Raw genomic sequence first — 18,889 nt, 5'->3', positions numbered from 1 at the left:
GGTGCCAAAAGCTCTCTGAGCCATGCCTGGGAGGTGGAGGTGCCCTGTGTGGATTTGCAGCAGTGGCAAATGCAGAGTGTGCCTAAGAAATCCATGCCAGAGCATCCCTAAGTCTCTTTTACAGATTTTAGCCTAAGACTCTTTTGCTGCCTATGATTAAGCCTATGATTTCTTTCCTTGTTGCTCAGTGGACACAAAACCAGTTTATCCATTTCCTCTCTATCTAAATATCTGAGTTACAATGTCGTGTCTTCACCTTCCAGCCTCCCTGCTCAGGACAGCATGAGCTTGGTTCTTGTCATCTTCCTGCAGAAATCACGTTTTCTAGACCTCTCATCATTCTCTGCTCCTGCAGATTCCCACTTTCTTTCCCCAGCTGTCCTAGAGAAGTGCTAGAGTCTACCTTTTTCCACCAAAAAAAATCCCATTCTTTTAATTTCAAATGAAACCTCACTTTGTTCAGGTTGTGGCTCTGATTTTGTCCACAGAAAGATTTACAGCACCTCTTGCCTTGTCACCACCTAAGTGTTGTTGTTTGAAATTACACACGGTACGAGGGAAATTTATTTTGTTTTGTTGTTATTGTTGGATTTTATTAATAAACCAGCAACGAGAAAACCCAAATAACCCCCTTCTGGCTTTCCAAACCACCTCCAGTGTTCAGTGTCGACAGTTACATGGGGAGATTTTCCCAAAACTTACCCAGCACCTCCAGGCTTTGGCTTCCTCTGATCATTCCCTGGATGATTATTCCTGTTGGTAGGAAAATGTGCTTTTATTTCAAGCCTGGGCTCACCCTGAGGAACTGGGGCTGTTGCAACTTCCCTGGATGAGTGTGAGGGTAAAGGAGGGCTTCCCACTGCTGGTTCCAAACGTGTGCCCAGCCTGACAATAGTCCCTGGCTATCCCAGCACAACCACCCAGCCCCCTGAGAGCTGCCAAACCCTGATCAAACACCTCGTCCACACTGCCAAACCATCTGGGGCTCTGAATAAATTCCCTTTAGCTCTTCTGCAGCCACAAGGGCGCTAAGGTTGAGGGGAACCTCACGGAGAGGAGAATAATTTCTGAAAACCTGTTTTTAAAACAAAATCAGGTCTGTTTGTGAAAGGGGTTGTGGGCCAGCACGCAGTGGGCATTTCAGCCTTGTGACCCAGCAGAAGCAGAGCTAGACCAGCATCTGGCAAGAGAAAAAATGGAGGGGGGAAAAAAGTAAATAATGTAATACTACGCTTGTGAATCACTGCTACGCTGTGGGAGTAAATACACAGAGGAGTAAATATTACACAATATTGCATTTGGGATGAACTTTTCCAAAACAAAAGAATCTAGTCTGCCACTGGAGATCCTCAGAGTTGGGTCCCCTGTGTCCACAGCTCTGAGTGGCTGCAGTGTCTCAGCCTCTGTCAGGAGTGTTATTAACCCAAACTGGAGCATGTCCCAGCCAAACTCTCCTGCTTTCATGGCTAAAGCACCTCCCAGAGACCAGCAAGCCCTTACCATGGTTTTGATGTACAGCCATAGCCCAGGCTCACCTGATTTGCAAATCACAGTGAACTCCAAGCTGTACTTGGATGAGTCTCATGTTTCCCACCACCCAGCAACAACACTAAATCCACTTTAAAAGCTTCACTCTTTACCACACACAAACAAAAATCATCCCCTTGATTTTGGTTTTTTTATCCCTTTGTGCAATAGTAGTATATCCCAGAGCTAAAAGCCGTGCTTGCTTCCAGGAAACAGCAACAACAAAAATTCTTAATTGAATTTATTAATTCCATGTGCATATGTGGAAGGACATTGATCTCAGCAGCTGATTGATGTGCTGCTCAGTGAAACCTGCTGTAGGCACAGCCTTCTGGGCTGGGGCTTCTCCTGGCTGCTCCCTGTGCCTTAGGCACCATGAATGCTGCTGGGGCATGTCAGAAAGGTGATTCTGAGTCCTGGAAACATGGACATGGGAGGGGAAACCCTGCTGAGGCACTCGAGGGCACAACTGCTGGGTCCTCAGCTGCCTCAGCCCTGCCTGGCAGAGCAGGCAGCACAAGGAAGTGCCTGGAAAGTGAATCTGAGTTTTGGGATTCACCAAGGCGAGATGCTTTGGGGATGATGAGAAAGGCTGATGCACACATGGAGGCATGCATGAGGATAAAGATTCCACCTGTATCAGGTGAGAGGAAAGTGCCAGGCAAAGAGCCAAGATTAAGACAAAAAGATGCTTCCCTGAGGTATAACATGTGCAATTAGGTCTGTGACGAGGGTAGCAGGTGAGACTCTATCTTGCTATGAAACACAAAGAAACCCTAAAAGCCCAGTAAACCATTCCCATATGACAGCCCCTAAATTCCAAGACATGACCCACATTTTGTCTTCAAAGATACATCTGCGGCGTGCATGAGCCTTTCTTCCTTGTCACCATCCCTGAAAAATCCATGTCAAGCCAGCCACGAGGCTCCCATTGGGACGTGTTTGCGTGCCGTGCTCTCACACGGGACAAGAGCTTTTTTGGGAGGCCAGGGCAGAACACAGGATGGGAGCAGTCCAAGAGCAGAAGTCATGAACCCACATTACTCCACCACTAAATAATCTGTGCTGCTGGGGATTGGCTTTGCCACGAACCAACTCCTGATTAATGCAGCTGAGCCCTGCTCTGATTCCAGGAATGCCTCAGCCCCAGCCTAATCCTGCTCCCTTAGACATCCCTGCCACTCATTTCAGCAGCAGGACTGGACCACAAACACCCACCTCCAACACGAGGGGGGTTAAAGCTGCTCTGCCTCTGGTTTTGCTCTTTTCCTTCCTCCTCCAGGAGGCCAAAAAGTCACACCTGAAATGCCAGCGAGAGCCGCCGCACGTGCCACGCACAGCCCTCGGCACACAGACACAGAAGGGCATTTTAAGGGAGGTTTAATGAGTATAATGAGGGGTTTCCAGCATTAATTACACGGGGAAGGTTTCAGATGGAACCAGCAGTGTGCTGCATTTTCCAGCAGCGAGCTCCTCGGAAAACCAGCCCGAGCCCAAACTCTGCCGGCCCGGCTTTGATGTGGGTGATCAGTTTGCCCACAATTTCTCCTGCCGTGGCCATCCAGCACTACAGCAGCAGCATTCACAGGTGTCCTCTTTACTTCTCCCTGCTCTGTGTTTTAAGGAATCTCCCTGGTTTCAGATGGCAGCAAGTGAATGCTTGGCACAAGGGATGGTGCCAAAAGCTCTGACGTTGATCTTCAGGCCCCCATGTCTCAATCCAAACCACATTGCTGGTCCTTGGCATCCTGCAATGTCAGTTTACAACCTCTCCTCTCCTCTCCTCTCCTCTCCTCTCCTCTCCTCTCCTCTCCTCTCCTCTCCTCTCCTCTCCTCTCCTCTCCTCTCCTCTCCTCTCCTCTCCTCTCCTCTCCTCTCCTCTCCTCTCCTCTCCTCTCCTCTCCTCTCCTCTCCTCTCCTCTCCTCTCCTCTCCTCTCCTCTCCTCTCCTCTCCTCTCCTCTCCTCTCCTCTCCTCTCCTCTCCTCTCCTCTCCTCTCCTCTCCTCTCCTCTCCTCTCCTCTCCTCTCCTCTCCTCTCCTCTCCTCTCCTCTCCTCTCCTCTCCTCTCCTCTCCTCTCCTCTCCTCTCCTCTCCTCTCTCCTCTCCTCCTCTCTAGAAATAGAGTAAAATTTCTAGAATTTGATTTACTGAGCAAAACCATTCATTTTCCTACTTCTGGTCTTCCACAGGAGGACATGAATGGAGGGGGGGGATGTCTGCACAGCTGCATCCACATCTGAATTGTCTTTCATTTCCAACCCCATCATGAAACAATAAAATGGGTTTGTTGAAAGATTAGAGTTCAACAATCTCCACGAAGGCAGCTCGTTAGGGCCAACTCTCCTTTCTCAGAGGCATTGACACAGAGCAGCTCGAGAAAAGTCAAATTGGGGTGAATTGGTGTGAATTGTTGTGAATTCTGTGTGACTGTTGAAGAAATTGACTTGAAATGTGTGGTTTTCTTCTGCCTAAAAATGGCATTTTTTCCTTTCTCTAAAATCATTTTTGCTACAACCTCCCACTGAAACATGCTTGGTGTTTGATTGTAGATATATTGAGTTTTTGAAAGCAGCTGATTTAGTCAAATTAGTTCTATTGAGATTTAGCAAGTTTATAACAAGTATCTCATTACTTTCTTGCCAAATTTAAATGAAACCAAGGGTGCTGTATTCTCTGCCCTGTTATGATGGCAGGAAAAGTGAATAAACACAGCCAGAATCAGGCCCAAAGGTTTCTGATATATTTTAGACACTTTCTGGCTAGATTTTCCTTCAATTTCACCTGGTTCTTGAATCCCAGTAAAGAAAAGTCTTTATACAAGAGAAGCAGATCAAGGCTGGGCTAAAGAACCAGATGCCATTTACTCCCAGTCTGGCAAATGACCCCAGAGTACATGGCAAAAAGTGTGAATAAAACGACACAGACCTCCTCACCAGAGACCAGTGAGTCTGTTTATTTATTCAGCTCATACAGTCCTTGTTTTATACTTGGATGCATATGAATAACAACACAATTTTAAGCCTGTGCCAGCTGGTTTGTTTAAGACTGTAACTGCTTCTGCAGCCAGGGCATGTTGAAAGGAGGGGAAACGCCTTCCCACGATGAAACCAACCCACCCACCAGTCCCCACCAGAGAGCCCTGGCTCCTCTTTCCCTACCCTCGTTCTTAATGAACATTCCTCACTCTGTCAGGCACTTTACAGATGATGTTAAGGTACTTGAAGAGCTTTACACAAATTGCCAAATATATTTCAATAATTTCCTTGTGTTTTTTAAACAATACTTCCAATAGATCTATGAACTGAACCATTTTGTCTCCATGGTTTTGCTCCTTCCTTGAACATTTTTTTCCACTGCGCACTCATTCAGCTGGACCCATCTCCTTGTCCTCTTCCTCCTGTTCTCTGTATCTGTCTCAGTACGGAACCCTCCTGTCATATGCTGCCCCCAGACATTTATTTTTCAATGCCAAGCCCAGGATCCCAGTAATTTTTCCCAGCAGGAAAAAATAATGACCTTTTCTATTTGGAAATTAAGAAGTCTTAGGAGGTGTACAGATACAGGAAAGGTCCAATTATCAGTAGCTTTTTACTTTTGTCAGCCTTTATGCATTCATTCCACCCACAGAAGCACACATCCTTTTCCATCTCAGCCTTTCATGCTTCTAAACAAGGCAAGAGCCTTGATGCCACATTTTTTTAAAAATGTACTATATAGGCAACTTTGCCTTCCCAGCTTTCAGCAGTTTTGAGATGCAGGGATTAGACCTGGACCAATCATTTCATTGCACAGATGTGTTTTTCAGGCAGCTTTTCCTGGCAATCCCAGCAGCAGCCCAAAGCCCCAGGCCTGTCTGTAGACATCCTCTGTTCTCCTGGTCCTTGGGGTGACAGGCATCATCTGCCCTCACAGCACAACCCATTATGGCTTTTCTGCATCCTCTGATGGGACCAACAGGACAAGGGAGAGCCGAAGAACCAGCTGGGCATGACCCACCCTGGTGTCTCCCATCCACACCACGGGGGACTGACCCCGGCAAGATCATTTGGCTGAACTTGCAAGCAAAACTCTTGGATTGGGATTGTTCAGTAGAGCAACACAAACAAAAACTGCCCTTTTTCAGGAGGTTGCTCCCAACCTGACATCAGAGGAATTTGTATTCACCAATGCTCATGGCCAGGGAAAAAAAATAAAGGCTGGATCAGAACTTTTTTGTTCCCGCTTATCCCTCACTTACCGATGCAGAATTTCTAGGGTTTATAATGTCCTGCTGCACCATTCCACATTAGGCTAAGCTCATAATGAACGTGGTGTAAGATGTACATGCTGCAGCACATTATGAGCAGCTCTGATTGACGGTGCCGTGCAGTGATGACAGCTCTGTGTTTTGCTTTCATTTTTGGAGACTAAGTGGCTTACATGTGGTCCCATTTAAAGGATGTCTGGGTGGCAGCTGCATTCTCCTCTGTGCTTATGAGAGGGAAATGAGCTTTTCAGTCCCAAAATACTGCAAAAAAGGGGTTATGTAAAAAGGCTGCATGCAGCTATTGAAGGGGGGAAATATCCTCTCCAGACAAAGTGACTTCCTGTTTACAAAACACAAATGGTTTGGACGTCGCTCTGAAATGCCACGCAAGATTTTTGATTTTTTCCAGAGCAATGTCCAGCTTGGGATCAGGGTGGTTTTTTGAGAGTGCTCTCCTCGAAGAATGAGGCTACTTTGAGGTTGTACTTCTGGAATTGACAGTCTGTTCTGCAAATTTCAACCTCCCTCTTTAAACACCTCATGTTTAGGGAGGCTGTGCCCATGGCAGCACCCATCCAGTGATGGGGCAGCCCACTGTTCTTGTCTGACAGGCAGCCATGTACCTGTGACTTCTTTCTTTTCCATTTCCAGACACTTTGCACTTTGGAAAGAGTGCAGCACTGAAAAAGAGCAAACCCATATAAGAGTTAGGATGGGGAAAAGCAATTCTGATTTTAAATGCAGGAAAACAGATGAGATGGTTCAGTTTCTGGACAAAAAGAGAGGAACAACACTCATCTGGGAAATTCTGTGAGCAGTTGTGGTTCAAATTGTGCCAGGGGAGGATTAGATTGGATATTAGGAAAAATTTCTTCACTGAAAGGGTGGTCAGGCATTGGAACAGGCTGCCCAGGGAAGTGGGGGTGTTGCCACCCCTGGAAGTGTTGAACAGGCTGTGGATGTGGTATCTGGGGACATGGTTTAGTGGTGGACATGGCAGTGCTGGGGGAATGAAGAGAATGGACGATCTTGGGGGGTCTTTTCCAACTTCAATGATTCTGTGTTCCATAAAATGTCTCTCTTCATCAGGGCCAAAGAATATTTATCCTTATTACTGTGTGAGGGTTTCTGAAACCCCACGTGGAAGCCAGTGGTGGGAGCCATAAACACCTCCTTCAGCCCTCCCCATGGACCATATTTGAGTAGGACCTGACAGCACAGAACTCCTCCCTTTCCTTGGACATGGGCAACCAACATTTTTATCCCTTTTCCTTTTGGTGTGGACTGTCCCCACAACTCAGCATTCCTTTGCAGAGGGGAAGCCAAGGGCAATTGAGGGGCTCTTGGTGTTCTTTGGCACCAAGCAGCAGGGCTGAGGAGGGAGTGAATAAGCAAATGAGTCCTGCCAAGACAAGATGGTCACTGTGAGTGGAGTTGTGGCCTGCAGTGACAGAAGTACAAGGAGGTTGCCAACTGAGGGCTGACCCAGCAAAATGTTGGTTTATTTATACATTTCAGCATATGCCGAATGCGTGCACTGTGCTGTATTCCCCAGGAGGGGAGGAGAGGAGGCTGGGAGGACAGAGGGCAAACCATGTGATGAAAAGTATACCCTGCAAAATACACACGCTAGGGCTGCACATGTGAGACATGGACAGAGAATTCCAGGGAGAAAATCCCCCAGGGGATGCCCAGAGGTCTCCACTTCCCACTTAGGAATCAGAGCCTGACAGTTCTGAGTTGGTGCAGAGAGTATTGATTATGTCTGGTACTCAGAAGGAAAATTAGATCCTTACTCCTTACTCCTTACTCCTTACTCCTTGCATCCATCCCCGGATGTGGATGTTAAATGCCTGTCTTGGTTTGAAAAGACAGGTGTCTGCTAAGGAAGGCAAATGGAAAGTGTAAACACCCTCCCTCTGAATAATTATGATTTTGAAATTAAGTGGCTCTCACACAAAGATATGGGAATAGGGATAATAGTTTTTTACTAGGAAAATTTTAAAAAATGCAAATGCAATAGTACAAAAAAGAAAAACCACTGCCAGAGTCAGAGCAGGCTCTGACCCCCTGTGTGTCAGGGAGTGGCAGCAGTCCCATCCCAGGGGGGCTCAGCCCTCCTGCAGTGCCAGCTGTGCTGCTGCTGGAGCAGGATCCTGCACAAGGGGGGAGTTTTCCTCTGGAGCTCCAGAGCTGGAGGAGATGGACCTGGACTTCCTCTGGGAATGCAGTGGGGAGAAAGCTGCTCCTCTGGGAATGCAGTGGGCAGAGATTGCTCTGCTGTTCCCAGGTCAGATTGTATCCAGGTAGGAATGCTTGGCTCCTCCCCTGGGCGGAGCATCTCCCCATGGGATGATGGAATTTTCCCAGCCATGCATGGACACTCAGTGGCCATGAACAGAAAATAATCAATAATTAATGGCCCATGAACAGAAAATAATCAATAATAAATGGCCCATGAACCGAAGAGATCTCCTGGAGGGAGGATTGGTTGTGGCAGAGAAAAAGAAAACTGCCCCATGAACAGCAGATAACTGCCCCAGCTCTGACAGATGGTGATAGAACACACACCCCCATTTCTAACCTAAGACAATGCCTGTCCTGCACCCACCTCCATCACTCAGGACACCACCCCCCATGGACTGCAAATTCTCTTCCCTGCAACCCTAAAGCTGAGAAGTTCTGCTGAATCTCTGTCATTAAAGGGTCCTCATATTTGGGATAAAATTCCTTCTCCTTTCAGCCACTTCTGTCATATAAAGGGGAGGAGATGGGGAAGGAGATTTGGTGAGCCCTGCTATGAAACCCACACCAGTTTGGATCCTGCTTCTCACACGTCTAAAAGGATAAAGCAGACACAGCTCTTTTCCTTTGGGATTTTTGTTTGCAATGTTGCTTTTGCTTGTTGTTGGTCTGGGTGCTCTGATAAGCTGTGTCTGTGAAGGAATTAAACATGAGAATTTGGCTTCAGCTGGCACAAGTTGGGGTCATTCCTGTCATACACACAGTGTACCTCAAGCACTCCTTAGATAGACAGAAAAGTGTCCACATGAGTTAATTTGCCTTCTTTTTTTTGTCTGTGGGGTTTATGTCAGTGCTTGAAAGCAGGCAGAGAGGGGAGGAGGTCTCTCTCAGGCTCCTTGCTTCTGTCTGCTCCCTAAACAACACATTAATCACCCAGACAATGCAACTGAACTCCAGGCTGCTGCCTTCTGCCTTGAAAAATGCACTTTTCTCTCTGAAATAACAGTATCTGCGAAGCAAGGCTGTTGTTGTTGTGTTTTTCTGAAATCTGACATAGTCTGGGGAGTTTCTCCTCTTGGGAGCTCTGGCTGGGTCCAAAGGCTTGTCTGTGGAATGAATAAAATCTTCTCTGCTGATAAGCTGAGGAGGAGTGCAGTGCTCCATTCTCCAGCACACCTAACCTGGATGAACCTTGTGTTATGATATAAACAAGCCCTGATTTGGTTCAAAGCAACTGTTTTTATTGTTTAATTTGGCTTTTGACATTTTTCACCCCGACCCCGTTGCATTGCTGCCCGCAGCACCATTAAAGGGTTATCTAATTCCGTGTGGGTTTCCCAAAGTGCAGAAAGTGTCAGGCAGAGATGGATCACAAATGGTCCAAGCTGAGTATTAAGTTGTGTGTGAGGAAAACATCCTTCTCCTGACAAAGCCCAGAGCCGTTCCAGCAAGGTTATTGACAGCAAAGTCAAACCCAAGCATGGACAGTGCTGCATGGGGGTTCTCAGGAGGGCACAAGAGTGAGGGGAGGACAGGCATGGCCTCAGAGTGTCCTGAGGAACTCTGGTGGCCACAGGCTGGCTGCAGGATGATCAGGTAACCCGTCCTTCTCTCAAGAGAATCAAGAAAAACCTGAAAATTCATCTTAAAAAAAAATGAGTTTTCATCCGGGTCTCAGAAAAAAATAAATTGTGGGGGGGGAAATTGCATCCAAAAGCACTGCCTTGCTAAAGGTCTGCTGGGGTCAAGAAAAGCACGTGTCTGTGTGGTGTCAGGGTACAGTGTGTGGTGAGAAAGGGAGATAAGGGGCAAAAGGGAGGAGGAGGAGGAGGAAAGCATGGGACTCTCAGAGGTCCTGCTGCTTGCTCAGGGTGATGCAGAAAGTCACTCAGCTCTCACCTTCCATCTCCCAGGCCTGCAAGCCTCGATGTAAGGTGGCAGCTGAAAAGCTGAAATTACTTCCTCTGGCCTGACAAACCCACTCAGCTCCAGGGCTGGAGACTGAGACGTTTTGCAGGGAATTGTCACTTACTGTCAATGAGAGATGGCTGATTTCGCCTGGTGACCTTTTGCAGAAGCAAAGAAGAAAAAACACCAATAACAACATGGTGGCTGTAATAAAAGGAGGCAAATGGAAATCTGGAAGATGCTGTGTGTGTTTTCTTTGGAGAATTGCTTCCCCATAGATGCTCCTGCAGCAAAGCATGTTGCTAAGTGCCAGGTGAACCGAGTCCTTTTGTCCTTTAAAAGTGGCAGGGGATGTAAGGCAGGAGTCCTTGAAATCTGAGTGACTCTGACACCTTCCTGGGGCACCGAGGGGACAGCAGGGAGGTGTGCAAGGAAAGCTCAGAGTTCAGTGCACAAACATACACTTGTCTGTTGTCACCAGTCATGAAAAGTCTGCTTCTCAACCCCACCAAAGCTGCCTCAATCAGCTTTCATTGGGCTCTGAGCATGGAAAGATGGCTCAGCAGGGTTTCACTGTGGCAATGCCATCATTCCTAATGATGTGCTCTTGAAAATCCCCCCTTCACCCTTCCCTCTTTATGCCTAAATGGCTGGCTGGGCATTGCTGATTTTCACACTACCAGGCTGGGAAGGCTGAGCAGAGATCAGCACACTTGGAGGGAGCAGGGAACAGATTTTCCTCACCGTTTCTTTCTTTTAACACCAAAAACGTGGTAATGCCTCCAAGCTCACTGCTTCCTGCAGCCAGGTCTGTGTTTGTGGTTAGTGCTGAAATTCATCCTACTGAGCAATTCCACTTTGTTATTTTTGAATTCAAATACCAAAGGAAAAAAATTTAAAATAATAATAAAAAAATAATAGAGATTATTATATAGAGTAGAGAATAAGCCAATCCTTCCCACATTTGATGAAAATGACCCTTGCTCTACCAGAAGTTATGACGGTGCTGCTGATGCTGCTGATTGAAGCTGGATGATCCATGTCGAGCAGGTGGCTGCACTCTAGGCTCCTTCTGCCCCAAAACTGGATTAATAACCCTTTAAAAATATTATTTTTTAAAATGTGCATTATAAGAAGCTGAAACGAGCTGAAATTAACTCGGGGAAGTGCCCAGGGAGCATTCTCATCCCTATGGGGTTGTGCAGCATTAAACTGGCAGCATTTATTGCTTCAGAGCAGTGTCTGTGGAGCTCCAGGTGCTGACTGGCTGTGGACCCCTTGCTGCCTCTCTGGCCACTGCTTCCCTGCTGTTTTCCCATCTGCTGCACACAGGAAGACAGGAATTGTTCATTCCTTTATTGCCAGCAAGACCCTGCTGGCCGTGTGACATTCCCCTGGTGCAGGTGTATTTGGGCATGGGCACCCTGCATTTAATTCTGTGATTTGTGCAGCACTCAGAGGCCTGAGTGCTTCTCTGACTGGGCAGCTTTTGCTTAGGGTGTCAAAAAGCCCCACTGAAATGTGGTGTTAGCTAACATGAGGCTGTGAGCTGCTTGTTCAGGGCTGCTCCAGCTTCCAGGGAAGTGCACTGCCAGCAGATTCACTCAGCTCTGAAGGGTGCTGGGGTCCCCAGCAGCACAAGAAAGGGAAAGGATGGCACTTGTTGCTGTCCCAAGCCCTAACACTGCTTTGCCAATTTGTGCCACCATCCTTTGGTTCTTGACCCAAGTTTCAGCAAAGAGAAACACCTCACATAGCAGTTAGCATCACCATTTTAAATTTATGTTTTGGAGTAAAAAGAAATGTTGAAGTTTTCCCTCGGCTGAGTCACAAGATACTGGAAAAGTGCAGCTTTTAGAACAGGTAAATATGCAAAAATTAACAGTCTCCTCTTTTGTTAGACATCCTATTTTTCACAAAACTGGTGTGGCTCAAGCCAAATTTGCCAGGGAAAAATACATCCAGCTCCCAGAGGCTGGAATGGCAACGTTCCCCTGAGCTCTGAGTCACAGCCCTTGATAACAGGGAACCAGTGATTTCTTTGGAGCTGCACAATCCAGAGGCCAAACAGCAGCTGGATTTCCCAGCCCCAGAGAAATCACTGGTTCCAAAGGGCAGCTCAGAGCTCTGGGCAGACCACAGGCTCCTTGTGGAGTGAGCCTGCTGTTGTACAGGGCAGACCAAATGGAGGCAGAAAGTTTCCAGGGGCTGCTCCAGATGCCTTCTCCATGGCTTCACCTTCCCTGTGAGGGTGGGCAGGCCCTGGCACAGGGTGCCCAGGGAAGCTGTGGATGCTCCTGGATCCCTGGAAATGTCCAGGACAGGGCTTGGGATAGTGGAGGGTGTCCCTGCCCATGGCAGGGGGTGGAATGAGATAAGCCTTTAACTCCCTTCCAACCCAAACCAAACTGTGATTTCAGGAATTTATGATCCTGTCCAGGACATCTCAGCTGATTCCATGCCAATAAAGGAGACAGGACCAGAGCCAAGCATCCCACAGCTGCCTGTGCCAGTCTGCATTTTTACACTGCTCACATCCTGCTGCTTTGCCACCACGGGGGCTGCCCAGAGCTTCTGCAGGGAGTTCAGCAGGGGCAGAAGAAAACAAAAATCATGGAGAGTGTGGCTGGTGTCAGGTTCAACAAGGCCAAGAGCTGGATCCTGCACTTGAGTCACAACAACTCCCTGCACAGCACTTTTTAACTTTCCACTTATGTAATGGCACCTTATTACACCTAATTTGCTCTGATATGCAGGGGAATCTATTAAATCCAGCCCAGAACCCAACAAGATACCCCTTAATGCACAACTAAAGCTGCTTAGGCAGTCTCCAGGGGCTTGGTGGGATTTGCTATCCACAGCCCAGACCAGCCACAGGAGAGTTCATTCCTTTGAGGCCCTTTGGCTGGAGGCTCTGACAAATGCCTGGATGGTAAGGAGATGTAAACCAGTCCCAGGTGCTGCCAGGGCTTTGCCAAGGCTCATCTGTTGCCCTCCAGGAATTCTGCACTGTGGTGCCAGAGGCAGGAGCAGATCCAAGGGGCACCCTCGAGGCTGTCTCAGCTCTCAGTGTAACCCAGCACCTTCCCTCCAAACCACAAATGCCCAGGGTGCTTTCCCTATCCTTCTTTTATTTCCCTTTCTTCCTGTTTCAGTGTGGATGACAAATAATGTTTTAAGCTCGTCGAGGAAATGACCTCATATTTTAAGTTCTTTCCTGGGGCAGCTTTTAATATTTAAATATATATATGTGCTTTTCTGCTCCTTTCTTCTCTCCTACACATCCGATAAATAGTTTCCCCTCCAGAAAGGAGCTGAGGGTGATACCACAGCTCCCTGAATGCACTTGTTGCTCCAGCCCTCCTTGTGTTTCTGGGGGCTCACTCAAATTTCACTGAAGCTGGCTCTATTTCAAAGCTCTGGATGATGGATCACTGGGTTTCTCCTCTTGCTTTTGCCATTCCAGAGGTATATAAGGCAGGAAAATTAAAAATGCTGTGATTTTAGTGGGGAATGTTAAACATTAGCAATCATGCTCTCTTGGATGTTGGTGTTTACCATGACCACTTTGGTGGAAGGAAGGAGAGGAAGGAAGGAAGGAAGGAAGGAAGGAAGGAAGGAAGGAAGGAAGGAAGGAAGGAAGGAAGGAAGGAAGGAAGGAAGGAAGGAATTTGCACCTCCATGGTGCAGATTGTAGATTTTCACAACTTTTCTGAAGATTTAGAATCATCACAAAGTCATAGAATGGGGTGGGTCAGAAGGGACCTTAAAGATCATCTCTGTCACCAGACCAGGTTGCTCAGAGCTCCATCCCACCTGACCTTTAACACTTCCTGAGGTTATCCACAGCTTATCAGGGCCACCTGTGTCAGTGCCTCACCACCCTCATAATAAAGAATTTTTCCTAGTATCAAATCTAACCCTGCCCTCTTCCAGTTTGAAGCCATTCCCCCTCATCCTGTCACCACAAGCTCCTGTAAATAGTCCCTCTTCTTCTTCTCACTGAGTGCAGATGTAGCTGGAGCACAACGAGATGAAATCTGCCCCAGCTGCCTTAACTGAGAGCCTACATCAGCAGTTTATGGGATGAAAAGGAATTAAACCATCCTCTCCCACCTCTGAGCTCCATGGTCACTGCCCCAGAGTTCCAGCCTTCAGCCCCATCCAGAGCTCAGCCAAGAGCAGTTCCTTGCAGAGCAGAGATTGGGGTGTTGTGCACCATGGGAACAGTGGGACTCACCATTTCACTGGGCAGACAAAGGGCTTTCCAAGAAAAGATAACTTAAAGGAGAACATATTTCAGGGTTGATTATTATCATGGCTACTTCTGTACTGAGTCTCTTCTGCTGCATAAAGTAGGGAATATTATGCAGTTTTGCAGTCTTTCATTAGCAATATCCCTCCCAGGCCAGCAAGCCAACATTTTATTAAAGGACACGTAGCACTTTTTAAATGCCAGTTATCACAAACCACTGAATTTCTTCTGATCCTGTCCAAAGTCCTTCTATAAAACTGAAGATTATTAAAAATCTCATTTAATAGAGCCTGACACTTACAGTTTTTCTTTTTTGGGGCAGAGAAGGAAGGAGATTTACATTCCATTATAGCTTCCTAACATCCCATCACTGGAAATGTTCCAGGTCAGGCTGGATGGGGCTGGGACTGGATGGTCTTTAAGGTCTCTTCCAACCCAAACCATTCTAGGGTTCTGTGATCTACAACACCAAAGGAAAAAGAGGGAGACCCATAGTGCTTGGTGATCTTTGTCTCAGGGATGCTGATTCAATCTGCAGCTTATAAACTAACTTCATTTCTCTAAACTTTCAGAGCACTCGACACAGAAGAAGTCAGAATAACTCTTTTTAAGAGAGACTCTGAAGGAGATGAATCCTTAGGAGCTCCAAGGAGAGTTAGGTATCAGGTTTGCATCCAAACCTCAGCCAGTGGAAAAAGGATGACATCTCTGTGATTATGTTTCTCCAGCTCTTTTATTAATTCCTTTGCCACCTGGATGTAAACTGCTACTTCCTCCCCCCTCTAGAGAATTCAGTCATCTGGTTTGCGCGCCAGTGGTGATAAAAAAAATCTACCATTCAAGTAAGGCTCAGGATGAAGATATTTAAAGGCAGGCAGACGGACTGAGGCAAAAGCAGCTAGTTCTGGGAGACTGCTAAAGGCCCACAGGTGAGACAGCCTCGAGCTGTGGTGTGAATAATGCTTCAGGGTTTGCTTGCTGGAGATGATTTTTTGAATGGCTCAAGTGCATTTTTTTTATGTTCAGGCAGCTTTTTGCTCAATCCCTCTGGTGCACAAGCTGCACCCATTAGGCAGCCCTTTAGGGCTACTGGGATTTAAGAACTAATTTCTCATCCAAACCATAACTGAAGAAGCTTCACAGCCAAATGACTGCAGCTGACTCCATTTGGCCATTGGGATCAGGATGATATTTGGTCCAGGATGATGAGAGTGGATAAATATGGAGACTCATAAACTAAGAAAAGTTGTGCCTAAAATGACACTGTGCTATGGCAAATCTCACTTAGCACACACTTTCATTAATTGAGAAAAGGAAGCAATATGCCTAAAAACACAAAAAAAAATTGCAGAGTTTCCAGCTTGCATCCAGAGATGTTGGTTATTTCTGCACAATTTCAGAAATGTTTAGTAGGGGACGAGTCCTACATCCGAAGGCACACACCTGAGACCTTCTTCTAGCACAGTTCTAATGAACTGCTCATGTCATCAAGGAAGAAACCAACCAAGCGGAAAGGCCAGCCAAGGAACTCTCAGCCAGGGCAGAACAGCAGAGTCATAACTTAATAAAAAAGGAGCAGCAGACATCAAAGTAAGGATGAGGTGATTTTCCACACACCTGGATGTCACTTCCCCCCCCAGCTCACTATCCGTGTTCCGTGTCAGCAGAAATATGTTGGACCCCTCAAGTGCAACAGCAAGGACTCGGGAACAGATCCAGAGTGCAGTGAGAGCTTTCAGTAACCTCACTGATCATGAGCTCAGTGTGACAGACTATCAGTTTGCTCATTTGGGTTTTGTTTCTCAGGTAAAACTTTTCACCTCCTCATTCGGCGAGAACAAGTCATTAGACATTTTTTTTTTTATTTTTCTTTTTGTTTAGGATCTTGATTTGCCTGCATGTGAGTTGACAGCCCGAGAGTATTTGCCAAAAGTTGGTAAAGTGCCAAGTTTTCATTAAACCTCTTGTAAACCCCAAACTGCCGTCCTGTGAGGCTACATCTGGCAGGGAAGCCATCTGTGATTCGTATAGTCTTGCTCCAACAAAACGACAACAGTGTGAAAAACTCTTTTCTCTGGTCGGCAGTGAACTGTAAAAGTAACATTAGTAATAGCTTCTGCAGGCTCAGTAATGACATAATTGACATTGGCTGAAAGCAAAAGCCCCAGCAGCGAGGTCTTGCCAAGGCTCTGGGTTGATTCATATCATCCTTCAAAAATACAGGTCATAGTCAAGAGCCCTCTTGGATGCTGCTTCTCATGTGAGTGGTGAGGCTGCTCCTCCTGAGCAGAGGCTGCAGCACAATTTCACTGAGTAGGAGCCTCCTGACCCCAACCCTCACAAAAAAACCCCCAAAAAACTCAAATAAGTGCTGCTCTGCTTGACTGAAGCCATTTACTTGATCCATAAACAAGGTCTGTATTTGCAATTGTTTAAAAACCTGCAGCTTCACAGCAAAGTGCACATTACACCCAGTAATCTCTTATATCTATAGCAACATGACCTGGTGCATTTTATTTAATGCAGAGCCCTAGAAAGGAGACTGGGCTCCAAGCCATCTGCACATATGTTTCTTGGATGCCTGATATTTTCATTTTGCTTCAGATGAGCTGCACTGTTAGGGGGCTCCCATTTATAGCATCCGGGATTTTTTCCAGTATATGTTGTGCTCACCCTGTCTGCAAACCTCTCTTTTGCCCTCAACCTCCTTCACCCCCATGACTCAAAAAATACAAACCCCAGCAGATGTCCATTAAAAAAAAAAAAAAAAAAAAAAAGAGAGAGAGAGAGAGAGAGAGAGAGACAAAAAGCACTGATTTGCTCAAATCTTTTGGTAAAGAAACCATTCCCCAGCTCCCTTTGTATTTAAAAGCTTGAGGCCCCTGTTTTAGAGAAATCCTAGAAATACAATTTAAAGACCTCGGTGGGACCGTGCAGCACTGAGAGACTGTGTGCTTACTGATGGGGAATGTTTAGAAAAACAACACCTAATGCCACCAAGGTTTCCATTTGCACCTCTGTTGCTCTCCACCTTTCATGGAGCGCCTGGCCTGCAAAGCAGGAGCTTTTCCTGCATTATTTAGACAAGTAAGTGACAAAAAACACTGAACTGCAGCCTGAACCCTTTACTAAATCTTTAGACCTTCCTGATTAAGTAAGTGGGGGTTTAGCCAGCTGAGGGAAGACCAAGAGAAGATGAAAAGGAAGAAAGAGAACAAAGAACTACAGGGTAGCACAAACTGAGTGCCTGATTCTGACCCTCTCTTGCAGCAGGAGTGAATCCACATTTGTGGAGATCAGAGGTGGCTCTGTGCTGAGTGATGGGCTGCAGGAGAGGGGCAAACCACCACTGATAGCATCATTTTTGTTTTGGAACATATCAGGGGCAAGGGACCAAATCCAGAGCTGGTGTCAAGGGGTGTTCCTTTCTCAAACTCCCTCCTGCTCGGCGTGCCTGGGAGTTTGGTGTGGGAAAAGGTGTAAAAATCAAAGCCTACAGTTGAGCTGAGGTGTGATGGGCCAGCTGTTGTTCTGGGAGGTGATATTAATAAGGGCTGGGCTGGCTGGTGACACATCTCCCTGTGCTGCTTGTTGTCCTCGTGAGGTCCCTTCTGCTCCCTCTGCATCCCTGTCTTTGTCCCTGAGCTTGTGAGACTCCCAGGGCGAGGCTGGAAAAGGAATTTCTTTCTCTGAGCTCCATTTCTCCCACAACTCCCTCCTCCTCCAGCCCTGATGCCAGAGGCAGAGCCCACACAGACTGCCAGACTGTGTCAAGCCCAAGGCTGGGATGCTGGGAACAGACTCCAAATTTGCCCTTCTATGGCTGCAGCATCCGCTGGCTCTTCCCTCCAGCGTGGCTGCTGTCCCCACGGGATGTGGTCTCTTTTTTGTTCCACACTGACTCCTCTGCAGGAGCCTTCGGGGTCTGTCCATGGCTGGCTCGTTGGGTGGGAGGCAGGGAATTCACAATCCTGCCAGGACCTGCCTGCCAGAGCTCCCAGCTGGCAGGGCAGCACTGCTCCTCAAAGGGAAGGTCACACTCCCTTGTCAACACCAAGAAGAGTTGTGCAAGCCCAGCATGTCCCCAACATGGATTTGTGACATGGATATGCCAGGACACTGCTTTCCAAAAATAAAGCCATCCTCTCCCCCAGCAAGGCTTGAAAGGCTCCAGCAGCTCCTGTGCCGCTGGCTCTGCTGGACATGTCTCTGCTTCTGAGGAGGAACCACGGGCACCAGGAATGCCAGACATTCTCCATGGCACAGGGACAGCCCAAGGACAGCATCTCTTGGTGTGCCCAGGAGAGCCCAGTGTTTTGGGACTTGAGGCTGGCTATCCCAGAGCTGGTTCCTGGTTCACAGCAGACCTTGCTGAGGCTTTCAGCTCCATGGCACCCTGCAAACCACTCTCCAGGGCCCCTCCAGAAGCCATTCCCACGGGCTGGCTGAGCATTAACTCATTGGCCTTGCTCAAGTGAGTTCGCAGCTGATTGCAAAAGGGAAAATGTGCAATGCAGGCAGGGAAACAGGCAACATGAGCAGAAACCTGGTCAAGGGTGGTCACTTCCTCCATTTGTATGAGGATTCAGGAAGTCCATTACAAAGCACTCCATCACTGTCACTTAATTCCAGCTAGATTACAGAAGATTAATAGTTCTGCTCCTTCTCCCCCCTGCCTGCATGTGCAGAGAGTGGTGTTACCCCTCTGT

This window comes from Lonchura striata, chromosome 9 (genome assembly GCF_046129695.1).
Source record: "Lonchura striata isolate bLonStr1 chromosome 9, bLonStr1.mat, whole genome shotgun sequence".
NCBI lineage: Eukaryota > Metazoa > Chordata > Aves > Passeriformes > Estrildidae > Lonchura > Lonchura striata.
The sequence above is the reverse complement of the archived record's forward strand: the minus strand, read 5'-3'. Positions refer to the sequence as shown.